The sequence below is a fragment of the Halichoeres trimaculatus genome, unplaced genomic scaffold (genome assembly GCF_033239565.1).
Source record: "Halichoeres trimaculatus isolate MK-OKI-2021-1 unplaced genomic scaffold, fHalTri1.1 fHalTri1_scaffold_17, whole genome shotgun sequence".
In the NCBI taxonomy this organism is placed as follows: Eukaryota; Metazoa; Chordata; class Actinopteri; order Labriformes; family Labridae; genus Halichoeres; species Halichoeres trimaculatus.
This window is the reverse complement of record NW_027437195.1, coordinates 24,973,303-24,986,971: the sequence shown is the minus strand read 5'-3', so window position 1 is coordinate 24,986,971 and position 13,669 is coordinate 24,973,303. Positions and strand designations below refer to the sequence as shown.

The following is a 13,669-nucleotide window of genomic DNA, read 5'->3' as shown; positions in this document are numbered from 1 at the left end:
TCATAAACATCTCAGTTCCAAAAATGAAATATATTCTGGCTAATTTTTATGATTCAAAAATTCAAGATTTAAAGGTTTTCATTGGCAACTTTTGTATACTATACGAGGACATACAGGAAAAATTGAAATACTGTTCCTTCCTTCCAACAGTATAGGTGAAAAAAAATTAAGTATAAAATGTTAGTATCAGAAAAAAATATCAAAAAATGTAGAAATGAAAATCTAAGGTAACAAGATGAAATTGAAATTAACAAGAATAAAAACATTTTTGATGGGCCAGGCTTTGATGGGTTCAAGGGAAATTGTTTTTTAAAATTTGATTGACATGATAATAACCTCATTTTATTCTGTCTGTTTATCTATGGTGTCATTAAGGTCTTTTTCTTGTTCTTAAAATTTTGTATTTGCTGATGCACTCCCTGCCTTGGCTTTTCATGATGTACAGGAAATAGAGGGGAGGTGTGCTCTCCCTACCTCACACTCTGGCATTCCACAGAGGCACGTGGAAAGGGAGCTCCTTGAACAGAGCCAGACCACCTATTTAACTCATTGCATAAAATAATTTAATCTTTTGATGAGAGTAACTGTTGATATGTTAATATGCTTAAATTTAAGTTTGTAAGTTTGTTCCACCAGAGATTCCTAAGTTATGTTGTCAGACACTTAGAATAATAACCATCGTCTTCCAGTTTCTAACTAATGTTTTTTCTTTCCTTCCTCGTAAAAAAATGCAAGGCAGATTGTGAAAATATGCTCAAATTTGCATCCCTAACATTCATGTTTACGCCAGCTCTTGAGCTTTTTCAAACACAAAAAACAGCGACTGACTCAACACCTTCACTTAAACAAAACCTTCACTTAGAAAATATCATATCTTGTTTTTGGCAGAAAACTTTTAAAATAAAAAATGTGATTGTTTTTAATTCTGCTGCTGTTCACCGCTTTGTGAGACGAGCAGTCGCTCATTGTTTTGAAGGGAAACTCTGCAAACATGTTTACAGCCAACCTTGGCCCGACATTGGCTCCTCGCTCAGCGTCAAACTACTTTTATTTCTGCATGAGGTTTCTGCTCGTTTCTGTAAGAGTGTGCGTGTGTGTGTGTGTGTGTGTGTGTGTGTGTGTGTGTGTGTGTGTGTGTGTGTGTGTGTGTGAGCGTGTGTGTGTGTGTGTGTGAGCGTCAGGTTTCAGTCAGACGGCGTTCCTGGGAAGCTGAGGAGGTCTCAAGAGAGAATAGATACAAAAAAGACAGAGGGGGGAGAAAGAGAGACTGAGGGAGACGGAGCGAGGGGTGAGGAAGAGGAGGAGAAGGAGGGAGGAAGAGGGGGAAGTTGGCGAGATGCTGCTGAGTCGTGTCTCTTTGTTCTAAAGCAGATATATCCCCGACTTTATCAAGACTGACAGAACAAACGCACAGGAAACAGCCTCCCACAGGACACATAATCCACACACACACACGCACACACACACACACACACACAGATGAGAGAGACAGCAAACACACTAAGACACACAAGAGGTCTGAAAGGAAGAACACACACGCACGAGAAAAACTGAGAACATTTGAGAAAGTGCAGACACTGGCATGAACACACACAGGTGAATAACACACACTCTAGGATATAAGGAGTGCAGAAGACTCTCTCTCTCACACACACACACACAACTTTGAAACTGTGTGTACTTTTAGAGGACAAAAACTACACACCTGCTGCATTTGCTGACACACACACACAGCTGTTTGAGCACATTAAAAGCAAATGCTAAAAAATAAAGAGCAAACAAAGATGTCTCCAAAATGACAACACAATAATCACAAACTTACACACACACACCTCTTATAAAGTTATAAACTGAAAGGTTACACAACAAGGTCAGCGGCAACAACAGCTCTTAAACCTTGAATACATCTTGTTCAGTAAGCTTTAAAATGTTTACAGCAGATTCAAAGACAAGGTAAGAGGTCAGAAAAGTAGTTTGTTGACACAACTCGTTAATGTTTCCTCAGATTTGTTTTCTATCCAATCAAAAATGTAGCCACAAAAAACTTTTTACAGACACACACACAGGAGACAGTAACAGAACAACAAGAAGCATGGTGAGTGTAACATATAACGTAGATCACAATTTGGACTAACAGCTTTAAAACAAATAAAAGGTAAGTGACACACACACATACACACATTTGTGCATGAAGATACACATCCACACATAGCATCCCAGAGGACGTATTCTTTCTTCTCGTGTAACAAGCTGCGACAAACGACAAAACGTAACATCAGGACGTCTGACCCGTGTTCGCGTTCGACTCGACACATCCTGCAAGATACACACTTTAAATACACACACACTGTACACACACAGCAGAGACACAGCGAGACAGCGGCTGAGCTCTGCAGGTCTCTGGAGACCAGAAAAAGGGAATATCAGTCTACAAAGACGGAAAGTGTGTGAGTGTCTGGCGTCTGTGTGTGTGTGTGTATATGTGTGTGAGAGAGAGATTTTCCTGAGCTGCTGGATGCTTCTTTTGTAGGATAAGGAGAGATTTTTGCTGTTCCAAAGTGTTTCTAAGACTGATTTCTCTTCCATTTTCTAGCTCTTTTTCTACCATACTCCTTCATTTCCTTCCCTTCTTCCCTTTAACACTTTTTATCCTTATTTCATTCTTTTATCCCTTTTCCTTGAAAGTGTATCTCTCCTCGTCTTCCCTCACATTTCACATCTGTATCTTGAGCAAAGATATCTGTTATAGCATCAAACAATGGGGGATTAGGGCAGAAATTAAATGTGCTTTTTTGTCCCTTTGGGTGCACCATAATTAAACCATTGCACTGTCCTCCTGCTTCCTTCAGTTGCTAGTAAAATCAACAATATGCACTGTGTGTCATACGTGTTAAATAACAACAAAGTTCTTCAGGGTATATGCTAAAATCCTATGGTTAAATTCAATACCTTTTTAAGACTCTTTTTTAAAAACCTTTAAAAAAGTCCCAAGACCTTATCGCCACTTAAAACCATTGTTAGCAACCAATCTTTGACAATTGAAGTAAATATATTAAACTTAGGGCAGATTAATTGACATTCCCATTCCCACAACAAGTAAAAGCTATTATTCAAGGCCAACTTGCAGGAAAAAAAAACAAGAAGTTATTTTATCATTATCAAAATTTAGGACATGCGCCTGAGATTGTGTGATTTGCTTTCCATCAGCGCTACATACAGACGGCTGCTAAAGTACTGTACGAGCTGAGTTTGTTGTCACATTAGTGTACTGATATGTTGGGCTGCTAGCGATTCATATAGCCTACGCCTCACAAAATTACAACTTTGCTTGTTGTCATGTTTCAAACAACAGGGCTACGTAACTGTATTGATAAATCCCTAATCTCGTCGTATTGTATCCAGTGAAAAGTTGATTTGAACAAAGAAAATTTGTTCCAAAACAAAAAAAAAACAAACAAAAAGAACTTTGGATTTTGTCTGAATCCACTGAGGTGTAGGTCTGTATATTGCAGTGAAAAATGAGATCACAGTGAGTTAAAAAAAATCCAAACATCAAAATTTGTAGATTCCTTGGATAGTGTGCCATTGCCAATATTTTTCCTACGTTTCTTAGGTTTGAGGGTTCCTGAAAAATTAGCTGTATACACTAATTCCTTATGTTTTAAATTTTAAAAGAAATCAGAGAAAATCCTTTTTTTTTCTTTTTCAAAATGATCTATAGCTTTTACATTTTGTTGTCACAGCATGAAGACATGATCAAATTACATCAGCTGTGGCCCTTGTCATTAGACCATATCATAGTCTAATGTTGGCAGGTATGCGTGTTTGGACTACTAGCTAACCAGACCATACCGTTTTGAACCAGGCTGTAAACATGTTTATTTTGCATGTAATGTAAAAATCAGCTTTTCTGAACATGCGTTTATGTTGGTTTTAGTACTTCCAGACCGAGCCTCCAGTGGACACTTACGGAACTGCAGCTTTTAACACTTTTGCATTGGCTTCATATTTCAAGACTGGAGGTTACAACTTGGAAAAAAGGTAACCAAACTGACCCAAACTTAAATCTTCAAGCCAAAAAGTTCATGTAATGCACATGTTTTAGGGCTTTCAGAGGAAGCCAGAGTACGTGGAGGGACCCTATGTCTGCACAGGGAGCATCCAGCCAGGGGGTTAAACCAGCAACCTTCTAGCTGTGAGGGAAAAAAGTCCTTTTTCTTTTCTGCACACAGGCTTTTTGTGAACTTTGACGTTTTAACAACTCTTCTGTTGTTGGGATTGTTTTCTTGTTGTTTGGGTTCTATTGTTATTGTCTGCTTGTGCTTTTCTGTGGGTTAACCCTTGGTCTTAAAGATGCTCCTACAAATAACGTTGTGATTGTTATTTCTTCCCTGAATCCTGTTTTATTTTTGTTTCTCTCTTTTTGAATTACATTCACTTCGTCCTCTACTCTTCCTGTCTTTCCCTTCATCTCTTCCTCTCAACTTTCCTTTCTGATTCTCATCCTTCAACATTAATTTGTTCTTTCAATTCAGCATTCATCTTGCATCCTGGCTCTATTCCTTACTCTCTGTTGTCTTTTACTCCTCTCTTGTCTTTTTTCCCTCTATCTTTCATCCCTTGCTTCCCCCGCCTTTCTTGTGTTCTTTCCTTTTTTTTCATGTTGTTACAGAAAGGAGACTGAAAGTGTTTTAAGGACACAGACGTTTGTAGAAACAAATTACTTTCTCTCCATCCTCCAATCTTTTTCACCTTCTCTCTTCCTCCCTTTCTCTCCTTCTCTCTGGATGGACGGATGTAGGGAGGGAGGGTGGGAGCGTTAGCAGCACAGCGAGGATTGCAGCAACAATTACATGTGAAATTAGCCTCGCCTCATAGCCTGCAGTGTAATTCCAGCCTTCTGAGGCGTGGCAAAGTCATCTGTCTCTAATTAAAGATTCCCTCTTTCTACCTCCCTCCCTCAGCTTCTCTCTATCTCTCTTCTCGTCCCCTTTCTCTTTTTTCTTATCCTGGGTTAACTTCTTTCATCCCTCTCCCTGTCTAAGAGAGGAGGGCGGGATGCTGGTGAAGTGACTTTAAATCCTGAGTTTCTACAGGTCAGTTTTTAAAAGGTGAACCAAATCATTTGCTTCTTTTTGATTTTAATTTTAGCGTAACTGTCTCTTCTACAATATCTCACACATTCACAAACATGAGGTACTCCTACAACTGACTTAAGCTTTGTACGTTCTGTTATTTTGACACCTTTTGGCCTCTTTTGCAAGCATGAATGACATCTCCCTTTTGGAGCCAGGCTTCATGGACAAACTACAGTGGCCCTAGTGTGCAAAACGTAACACACCAAAAAATAAAAACCAAAAAATTAAATACACTGAAAAAAAAAGAAAAATATCAAGCAACAAAAGTTAAAAACACAACAACTAAAACAGAAATCAAACCATATTAGTTTTAATGGAAAAAGTAAGTAATAAGATGTTTTGCTGATTGGAAAAATGCGCTGTCCACTCGACAAAAAAAACGGTTAATTCCAAAGCCTCCCCACTTTGAGCTTAGTCTGTTTTGTCGGGCAATATTTAAGTGCAGGGTATCAAAAAAACAGTCTTAAGAATTTATATATACACAAATTATTCATGAGGGAGCATTTAATGATTATTCTGTGTCAAAAGGATGTAAAACAAAACTACTGTGGAGTGGGAGCAATATCTGGACCCAAAAGTCATAAATAAAAGGAAAAAAAAGTTTCAAAAAGAGTGATAAGTTCTTGTATCCACTTGAAAGAAAGGGGAGGTGGGCTGTTTTCTGATTTGTAGGGAGGAAATTTGTTGTGGTGTTGCATTTTTTTCTGCTTTGAATTTATTCATTACCTCCCCCAAGCAGGTTATGTTTTTGAGAGAGTTTGTCTGTCTGTGAACAACGTAACTCAAAAAGTAACAAACAAATCTTGATGAATTTTTCAGGAAATGTTCAGAAGGAAATAAGGAAAAAGTGATTACATTTTGGAGGTGACATGGGTCAATGTCTGGATCCAGAAAGGGCTGTTTTCACCATGTGTATATGTAACTCCACCATAAATGGTTGGATTGCTTTGCAAAACAATACAAGACAAGGTCACCATAATTTCTGACAGATGTAAAAGTACGATCCAGATCCTGCCAATATTCTGGAAACTAAGATCCACAATATGAAATGTGTTCCGGGTCGTCATAATTTTCGACACTGTCAGGAAACAAATTATCGTACAAACCTGCCACTAACACCAAATTGTAGCAGACAGTCTGCTGAAAGGGAGCAAAACATTTAAGTAGGACTAAAGTGTTGCGTAACAATCACAATATGCTTGGCGGGGTCTGAGCTCTCTGAGTGCAGTTGTTGCTTTGCACTCCAGGGCCACCGTAGAAATCGGTCATTTTACCCAGAAAAGCATAAAAGCTGTGCTTTGATTTGCGAGTTTTCCATGTTAATTTGTGTTTGCAACATTTTAATTATTCAGCTGGGATCTGAAACAATATTTTTCCACTACGACATATTTACGCTACATATTCATGCTTTCACCAAATGCAGAAAACTACCCAAAATTGTCAAGGGGTGCTACATGTGTGAACACACACAGCCAACAGGTTTTACCCACTTTAGCACATCTTGATGTTTTTCCTTCATTTCTCTAAAAACGTTTCCTCACATGGTTGGATGTGAGAACTATCAGAAATCAGCAGGGGGCTAGTGGGCAGTTACTGATGCTCTACCTGCCTTGGCTTCTAATGTGTAAAAGAGAAGGGAAGTGTGCTCTCCCTGCCTCAGGCTTGGCATTTCACATAGCATGTATTAAACCTATTTTCACTTTAAAAAGAGGAGACCACAGCAGAGCAGATAAAGTGTTTCACGTCAGTCATCTCACACTGACCGGAGAGGACGGGGTGTGTGTTCTAGATGATTCTGCCTCTAATGTTTTCAGATGTGTAAATAAAGAAGAAGTGTATCGTTTCTTTCTCTGAGTTAATCAGTTCAGAGTCTCTCCTCCTGTTTTTGGACCAACCAGTGAAAACACACTCTGTGTTCCTGTGTGTATGCGTGTGTGTGTGGCCTCAGACAGAGCTCCTCTGTCGGACTCACACTGATTGGTTTTGGAATCCAGTTAATGAGCAGGTGTGTGTGTGTGTGTGTGTGTGTGTGTGTGTGTGGGTGTGTGGGTGTGTGTGTGTGTGTGTGTGTGTGTGTTCAGGCCAGCGTTCCATCGGAGCACCATGGGCTATTTGAAATGAGAATTTAGCGGCAGGGATGCACACACACTCACACACACTCCTGATAGCCACTGTAATTAGTTGGACTCCACTGGAGGCCGCCACAGGGAGAGAAGGAGAGAAAGAGGGAGAAAAAGAGGGAAGAAGAGAGAAAGAGGGAGAGATGGGGGGTGTCTGTGATGACTTAATGCAACGAAATGTTTTCAAATGATTGAAACTCTTTGATTTTTCTGAAGAAGTCGTGTACGAATGTTTTTTTCTGAGGTTCGTCTTTTTCACTACACTTTGTCTAAAGCTCTCCATCGCCATCATCCTCTTCCTTCTTTCATATAAATAAAGTTTAGCAGTGAGAAGTGGGTTGACCAAGTGAGAAGAAAATTTCTTGAAGAAAAGGATTTCTTGGATTTATTTGGAGTAATGGCAGACGAATCACTTTAATATAAAATTTGAGCGAAACGTGACGAGGTGTTAAATGTGTTCTGTGTCCGTGCTTTAATGTCTCTCTGTGTTTGTGTATTCCTCTCTGGCTCAATTAAAATACTACCACGGTCAGTGAAACGCTGTAAACACACACAAACACACACACGTCTGGGAATTGAGTGTTGGCTCCACCTCCTGAGGGACTCAGGGCCAGAACCTTGATCATCAATTGGCTGAACTACAGGAGCCTTGATGTGTGATTGGTTGACGGCACCTACAAGGTCTGACGCTTGTTTGGTCTCCCTGTGGGAAGCTCAACAAACTCTGACACACATGCCAAGGCAAAACAAGGCACGCTCACACACACATACACACACACACACCATCTGGACACACACCAATAATGAGGGGGAACACAGATGAAACACACACCAAGGGAAGAGAGGATGAACAGAGCAGAGACTTTGAAAAACATGAAACAAGCAAACACAGTTACACAATAACGTTAAATGTATAGAAACCTGTAGCACTCAGTCATGCCAGGGATCAGGGAAGGTAGAGCATACAGCCAGACCTGGTAAGGAAGAGGCCTAGCCCAAAAACACTTCCTGTCTTGATTCAGCTTTCTCTTTTCCGATTTTCTTTTCACACCTTTCTTCCCTCATTTTGGTGGAAGAGGAAGAGTATCCAGCATAATCAAGTGCAAGGGAGTCCTAGCCAATAAGGCTTCTTGTCTTGTTTCTGTCTTCCGTCAAACATATCAGCACAGACTTTTGAATTTGTGTTTCTTTTCACTATTCTCTCCTCAATCAAGTCAGGGATCAGGGGAAGGTAGAGCATACAGCCTACTCTGGTATGAACAAAGCTCATGCACGCTTCTTAGTCCCCTTGTCCATTTTCTGACATCCCTTTAAGACCACAATCTTCATTTTCTCTCTACTCTCTTCCCTCATAAAAATTAATGAGTTTGTGGAGGTAGAGCATCCAGTTTTAACTCAGCAAGGACAAGCCCTAGTTCAAAAAGTCCTGTCTTGACTATGCTTTTTTGATTGACTCTTTAACATCTCAACAGACCCTTTGACTATTGACTTTCTTATTTCTTTCTCTTGCTCCTCTTCATTTAAGAAAGAGTAGGAGAAGGTAGAGCATACAGCCTACTCTGGCACAAAGTAGCTCCGTTCCTTATGTTTCTTTTCCTTTGTTGAACTTTCTAACATCTCCTTAAGACCCTTTTCATTTTTTCCTCTCCATCTTCTTCGCTCGTGAGTAGGTGGAGGTAGAGCATCCAGCACAAGCCCAGTAGGGATGATCCCCAGCCCAAAAAGGCATTCTGCCTTTACCCTGCTTTCTTTTCTTCTAAGCATGTCTCAATAGACCTTTATCTGTGTTGATTTTCTAATCTCACCACTCCTCCCTCATTTCTGAAGAAGAGGTAAGGGTAGGTAGAGTGTGCAGCCTAATCCAGCATGGGTAAGTTCTGACAAGAATGGCTCCTTATTCTGGCTGTCTTCTTGGCTCTTACTTTGTTTTTTCTTTCTCTATTCTCTTCTCATTAAAGTCAGAAAATAGGGGAAGGTAGAGCATCCAGCTTACCCCGGAGTGAATGGGCTTCTAGCCCTCCTTTGCTCATCTTCCTAGATTGAAAATTAATGAGTAGGTGGCAGTAGAACATATATGTTTTTTTACACCTCGCTACAGACAAGTCCTACTTCAGGTCAAACTCTGACCACCAGGAGAGGGAAATCACGACTTAAATCTGGTATCTTGTGTGTATCTGAAACTCAGAAGCATTTCAGAAAACAGGTTTTTTTTTGGCTACTGACCATTTTAATTATGTTAAATCCACCAGATTCCTTTGGCCAAATGACAAAAAAATGCACCTAAGAGTTGAGTTGAAAGAGTTTTTGAAAGTTGCAGCTATAATCTTTTTTTTTTTTTTTGGTCTGAAAGTTTCAATTCCAGTTAAAAAAACAAAACAGTTAGATTTCTTGTGTGCTTTGGAGCAATTGCTCTTAATTTACTTAACTCTTTTCACTTGTCAAATAAAACGTGGAGTTTTTTTTTTTCTTTCAAAGAATTCACAAGTTTTTTTGCTTGTAAAACCACGCACACTCACACACATACACACATACACACACATATCTGTATCAGAACACACAAACACTCCTCTCCTCCTTCCTCCCTCCCCTTTGAGGTTGATAAGTGCCTCCATCTGAGATCACAATAAACAGTAGAGCCTCAGCCTGCCAAGCCTGTCTGCAGAAACAACTGTCAGCCCAGCTTTCCTTTTCCGGAGGACACACACACAAACACACACACACACACATCCAAAGAGAAACACACAACAAAAACACAGCAACACACACACACATACACAAACACCCTCCTTTCTCGTTCTTTCTCAATTGCACGCCACACACAGACGAACACACACCTCCGAAAAGAACAACTTTTGTTGTCGGGCACTGGCGTTGCTATGGAGACGGGGTCGAGTCCCCCCAGCATTTTAGCCGAGGACAGCGAGGTTCTTTAATGGTCAAATGTAGTAAGAAAAAAGGCTGGAAAAAACAAGAGGTTTGGAGCTTTTAGGCAACACACATACACACACAAGGGGGTGAAATCTCCCAGCATGCATCTGTCGCAAAGTATGCTTGTGTTGAATGACGACATGTGATACTTAAGCTCAGAAAAGAAGTGATATGTCTATATTAGTGAAATCACAGCCAATCAGTTAGTGTTAAATTGTCCTTTTAAGCCTTGAACATCATTACTTTGATCCCTTAATTTTATTAAAACTGTGTAAAAAGTAGAAATTTGTTGGAAAATATGAGTTTAGAGACAATAAACACATACTTTTTTGAAAAAAAGTTTTCTGTAGCTGAGGCAATTGACTCCATTTTTGTTCCTTTTAGTTGTTAAAATTCAAAAAGTCTAAACAACAACAACAACAAAACGCTTCCTGGAGTAAAGGACATAAGTATCTCATGATAGAGTGAAATGAGGAACAAGACCCAACAAAGTGTGATATAGCAGATAAAAATAGCCCTGTATGAGCAGCTTACAGTGTACAGCCCTGTCTGTGAAACTCTCAGTGGAGGAGAGCGAAGAGAAACAGTATAAGAAAGCGACCTTGGACCGGGCGAGGAGACGCTGTCGAGCTCCACATCAATATTTTAACAGGAGAGTTGACACATCAAAAAAAAAAAGAGAGAAGAAAGAGAGAGGGAAGAAGAAGAAGAAGAAGAATGCCCCGCGATTCCAGAGTCATCTAAAATTCATGCATGCATCATCGCCGCCATGAATATTCATACAGAGATGAATATTTAAGTGTGACTCCTATGGAGAAATTAGGTTCATCTTTACACTTATCAATAATTCGCAGGCCAGGTGAGTCTCACCAGCCGCTAAATAAATCATGTCTGCACACACACACACACACACACACACACACACATACACACACACACACACGGGCGCAGAAAAAGAAAGTTTAGACCCAGAGAAAGATTCAAAAACAACACAAAGTTAAATGTGTCTTGGTTCACAGTGATGCCTTCTGGGTAAGCGCAGAATGAGATGTCAGCGGCTCCGGTGTGTGTGAGCAGCATGACAGTGGAGGTATTAATGTGTGAGCATAAATTTGTGTTTAAAGGGATCTGCAAAAAGTGTGTACACTTCTTCAACATAAACCTCCTTGTTTTGTTTCAATATTAACCATCACTAGTTAAAGTAAGTATTACACGTTTTTTTGTTGACAGGCTGAGCCATAAACTTCATCTGTGTGTCTCCTGCTGAAAGGGTAGAGAAAAGTTGGTGAGGGGGACTGGGCATACATCAGATATGTTTAATGTCCAATCATCAAACTATTTTTTTCATTCATGTGTTTCTCTCCTTGAACTTGCATTTTTTTGGGTTGTTTCTAAATTAATTTATACTTCTCTAGAGGTAATTTAAAATGTGCAGTGCTCAACCTAAGATGAAACAAAAAATGTAACTAACTATACTTTAGTCGTATTGTATCAAATAATATTGGGTCGTTTGAGGATCAGAAATACTTCTGTTATCTCAGGGGCACTGTGTTGTATCGTGTCGTATTGCCGTGTTGTGTCGTGCTTTGTCATATCGTGTGAAATATCGTGTCATATCTATAGACTGTATAAGACATGGACGTAGCTTCAGCGACGTCACCCGCCTGTTCCTGATATCATGAACTGAAGCCAATCCGCGGACGCAGCCACATTGAAAATGACGGGGCTGTGAGTTTCCTATCAAAAAGCTACAGAGCACCTGTAAGTCACACGGCCTGAGCTGTATCTCTGATTAGAAAATCAAACAATCCTTATAACTTCCAAACCACTGGGTTATAAAAATATTTACTCACCGTACAGTGTGTGCCGATAGTGAGATCAGCGTTTTAGACCAAAGCCGTAATTTGAACCAGGCTGTAAATATGCTTTTTAATGCTGTAAAAGTCTGTTTTTTATGGCTGAGTGTGTACGTGACTTCTGGTCTTTCTGCAGCCAGCCTCAAGTGGATTCTCAATGAATAGCAACTTTAAGCACTTCCGCATAGGCTTCATTTTTACTAACCGGATGTTGCCCCTTGGTCGTATTGTTTCGTATTGTACCTTGTCGTTTCCTGTCGTGTTGTATCATATATCGTCATATCGTGTCATATTGTATCATGTCGTGTCATGTTTTGTCATGTTGTATTGTGCTGAGTCGTATTGTCATATCACGTTGTGTTGTATTTTGTCCTATCATTTAATGTACTATTTTGTCTTGTTGTGTTGTGTCATATTGTGTCATATAGTCTTGTCAGGTTGTGTCATAACTCTCCGTATCGTATCTTAGTGTTGTGTGTCATGTTGTGGCCTTTCATAATCTATCTTTTTTTTTTTTTAGTTGTATTGTATCTTGTTGTGACATGCCTCATTTTATTGCATTATGTCATATCATATGATATCGTAATGCATCTTGTATTTCCTGTCATATCTTATTGTATTATATCATTGTTACGGGCCCCAGCTGTATGTGTACTGCTGAGTGTGGGACTGTGTGTGCGCACTAGAGGTGTGGGTGGTTTTTTTTCCTTATTTAAGGCTTCCAGGTGGTGCAGGTTATTGGGGTTTTTCCAGCATCCACCAATCAGAAGCGCTCAAAGGAGTGACTGACCTGCTGTGACCTGTCACCCAAAAAACCTCGTCGGGTTTGGCTCTTTGTTGGGAGTAGTCTGGGCTTTGTCTTTTGTAAAAGATCATTTATTGGTAAAATCTACTTTGATAAAAGATTATTGGTGAGTAGAACTTCATTTATTTTATTGAACATTCCTAATTTACCTTTAAAATCTGGGTTTATGTTACTTTCTTGACCCTCTTAAGAGCTGTGGTTATAAAAATCATCATGTATCTTTTTGTAACATACCGTATCCTTTTACACCTTTTATCACATTATATCATATTGTATAGTAACATTTTGTATCTTATCACATCCTGCAGTTTTGTGTCATGTCTTCTTTCATTGTTTTGTAAAATTTTGTGAAGAGGGCAACATTGCAACTCATTTTTCTTGCTCTCCATACTATATTGTATCAAACTTTCTGTATCAAATTGTATACCAGTGTGTTGTCTTGTGTTGTTTAGTGTTAGACCGTATCATGTCATTTTCAAATCAGAATCATAAACACCTAAATTATCCTCCAAATAAGTTCAGTAAAGAAGTCAGAGAGATGCAATCTTGGGCCTCGATGTGATATTGTATCAAATCTGAAAAGGAATCAGGAATGCTTTTATTCTCCCAGGGGCCAGGAAAATGCAAACTTACAACTCAGGTATCTAGAAAATCATATTTCATCAGATTTTATCTAAGTTCAGCAAAGAGAGCATTAGAGTCATCTATATGGCTGTAGATGAATGCATGAACCAGCTTTTGAGAGTTGGATCAAGACATGAAGCGCCTCGGTTCAGACCTGTTCTTCAGATGTTAGGAGCTCTCTTCAACAGTTGCTACGTG

General features: G+C 39.5%; 1 protein-coding gene across 1 annotated transcript in view; it reads right to left on the bottom strand.

Annotated features, from left to right (window-relative positions):
• Positions 1 to 13,669, bottom strand: part of akap6 (A kinase (PRKA) anchor protein 6) — a 206,648-nt gene that overhangs the window by 70,286 nt on the left and 122,693 nt on the right. The window lies entirely within an intron of this gene.